Source organism: Bison bison, unplaced genomic scaffold (assembly GCF_000754665.1).
Source record: "Bison bison bison isolate TAMUID 2011002044 unplaced genomic scaffold, Bison_UMD1.0 scf7180017864384, whole genome shotgun sequence".
NCBI lineage: Eukaryota > Metazoa > Chordata > Mammalia > Artiodactyla > Bovidae > Bison > Bison bison.
Window position 1 is genome coordinate 9,555,988 of NW_011494956.1, and position 2,857 is coordinate 9,558,844.

Consider the following 2,857-nt stretch of genomic DNA (forward strand, 5'->3'; position numbering starts at 1 on the left):
CAGGCTCCCCCATCCCTGGGATTCTCCAGGCAAGAACACTGGAGTGGGTTGCCATTTCCTTCTCCATTTGGGAAAACTAGGCATGGGCATTAGGAACCTCAGGTTGGGAAGTGCCAGTATGAGGTATTGCTCTCCACGCTGCCCTGCTGCGACTGGAGGTGGGAGGGTGGCACAGCGAGGCAGTTTGGCCTTTGGATTCTGCCTGCTTGGGTTTAAAGCCTAGCTTTGTCATTTACGAGGCTACTCGCTGACTTTAGGCAAGCTACTTCACCTCCCTGAGCCTCAGCTTGCTCATCTGTAAAATGGGGCTGATTTTAATATTACACTTACCTCATAGGGCTTTTTGATAGTTAAATGGGATAATATGTGTGAAGCATCTGCATTATGCTTGTTGGTGCTGGAAGTCAAGTATTCAGAGTTCTAAGTTTCTACCACCAAGCAGTAAGAATCATAGTTCCCATGTGTAAAGCAACTTTTATGCCCTAGAAAATTTCCATGGGTAAGCTCCCAGGGTCACATGCTGAGTGACATAAAGGGATTTAAATACAGGTCTGACTGTACACTCCACTTTCTGTGCTGCTAACATGTTCCCCGTGGTACCTTGTCAACAGCTTGTTAAGGTTGAAATCAGCTCTGGCTTTCCTAAGAGGCTTAGCAAGTGAATGGCTCCTTACATCCACTTGCAAATTCACGAACAGTGGCATTTCTTTCTCATTAGGGCCAAATGTTTCTCCAGAAGTGAGTAGATTTCCCCCAAATTGTTATTAATAACTAAAATATCACAGCAACAGTTTTAAACACTGCAGCCTAAAACTTACATAATCATCCTGTCCTTCAAAATTTTCCACCCTTCCTCATAACCAGTTACATATTCTCTCTCTTAATCATTCTTCTGAGTATGGGGAACTATCTGGAAATTTCCAAGAATGTCCCAATTTGTTATAATATTCATTCTTTTCTATAAAGATTTATTCCTTTCAAAGCAACTAAGTATGATATATTTTCATATCTTTATAATACTTTTCATTTCAGTGTGTTAGCAAATAAGAAAAAAATATCCTAAGACTTTTAAGTCTTAAATTTCTACTATTAGTAGTTCTTCACCATCTCCCCAGCATGGCTCCTGATCCTTTTCTAGTGGCCTTTTGTAGGAAGTTTTCCTTGTTTTCTACCTCATTTTGTTTAATCCCTGCATGATTTCTATTATGCTACAATTGCCTGTTTGAGCTTTCTGATTTAAGATACTTGGCCAATTTACTGTCCCCCTTCTTTCTCTTTTTTAAGGTTTCCATATTCTCATCATATATAAAAAGTCTAAAGCATGTCTCATAAACCCACTTGCTTCCTTTGTTTTCCACCATGGGTTAGGAATCTGTAAGTCATTCCGCCTCCCTTTCTTCCTGTACTCTGTTAATTTATTGTTTTATTTCTCTCTTCCCCTCATCCTGGGCACTCACCAGGTTCTATCACTTGGCTTCCTCTTCTATAGCTGCTTCTCTCTTTCCCTTTAAGCATTTTAAGAAAGTCCCTGTCCAAATCTTCTATAATCCCTGCCACATTTCTGAAAGGCCTCTTGTGATGTCATGTTGAGAAGTCTACCAAAGTCCTTGCAGAGGTAGGGTGTGGACAGGGGTGGCAGCTCCCCACCCCTGGGAGCCAGGCAGGAAGTAGTAGGAACTGGGGCCTAGAGGGTCATTCATGTCCCACCTAAGTGGGGAGTGGGGGTGTCACTCCCCAGCCCCAGACTCATTGTTGTCAGATGAGAATGCCAGATCTGCAGAGTTTTCCAATGGAGCCCAAATCAGGATTTTTATATAAAATATATAAAATGTTGACCACATTAAAAAAAGAAAATGAATTTGTATATGATCAAGCCTTTAGCTGTAACTCTAATTTACAGAAAACCTCTGAGACGGAGGAACATGTAAAACAGCATGAAGGAATGCAATCTCAAATTTCTGACTGTGGGAAACTATGAGTCAGACAAATTGTTTCTTCAACAAAATTTTTATGATGATACCAAGGATGACAGGAAGAGAGGGAAGGAAACCTATTGGTTAAATAAAATTTAAGGAAATATTAATTGCAGTATGAACCTTATTTAGAATTGTACTTTGAGCACTTTTTTTTTTTTAAATGACCTAACTGGATAGATTTGAATGCTGACTGTAATATTAGCAAAGAATTATTGTTATTTGTTGATATGATAATGATACTGTGGTTATTTTTCTTTTTTACTAGTTGACATTTTTCATGTATTTTTTTAGTATTCCACATTTAAAAAACTTTTTATTTAGACCTGTTTCAAAGTCATGGAAGACTTATTAGAGCAGTACCAAAAAACCCTATGTATACCACACCTATATCTACCTTTTTATCTATTTTTTTCTTGATTCATTTGTAAGTTGCAAATATTATTATTTATTGTAATAATTATTTATAAATATATAATAATATTATATTATATAATATTATATATTATAAATATATAATAATTATTTATTGTAATAATTGTTGTAATAATGTTGTAAGCTGCAAATAATATTATTATTGCAAATAATAATATTATTATTATTATTCTATACCTAAATACTTTAGCATTTATTTCCTTTAAAAAAGTCTTCTCTCTTAGTATCTTTATCTTTTAGAGACTCATACTGATAGATGGGGAAACAGTGGAAACAGTGTGAGACTTTATTTTTCTGGGCTCCAAAATCACTGCAGATGGTGATTGCAACCATGAAATTAAAAGATGCTTACTCCTTGGAAGGAAAGTTATGACCAACCTAGATAGCATATTAAGAAGCAGAGACATTACTTTGCCAACAAAGGTCCATCTAGTCAAGGCTATGGTTTT

The 2,857-nt window shown here is 36.6% G+C and overlaps 1 protein-coding gene across 11 annotated transcripts in view; it reads right to left on the reverse strand.

Moving 5' to 3' along the window:
- ZBTB38 (zinc finger and BTB domain containing 38) overlaps nucleotides 1-2,857 on the reverse strand; it is a 143,020-nt gene that overhangs the window by 47,495 nt on the left and 92,668 nt on the right. The gene's annotated exons all lie outside the window — the stretch shown is intronic.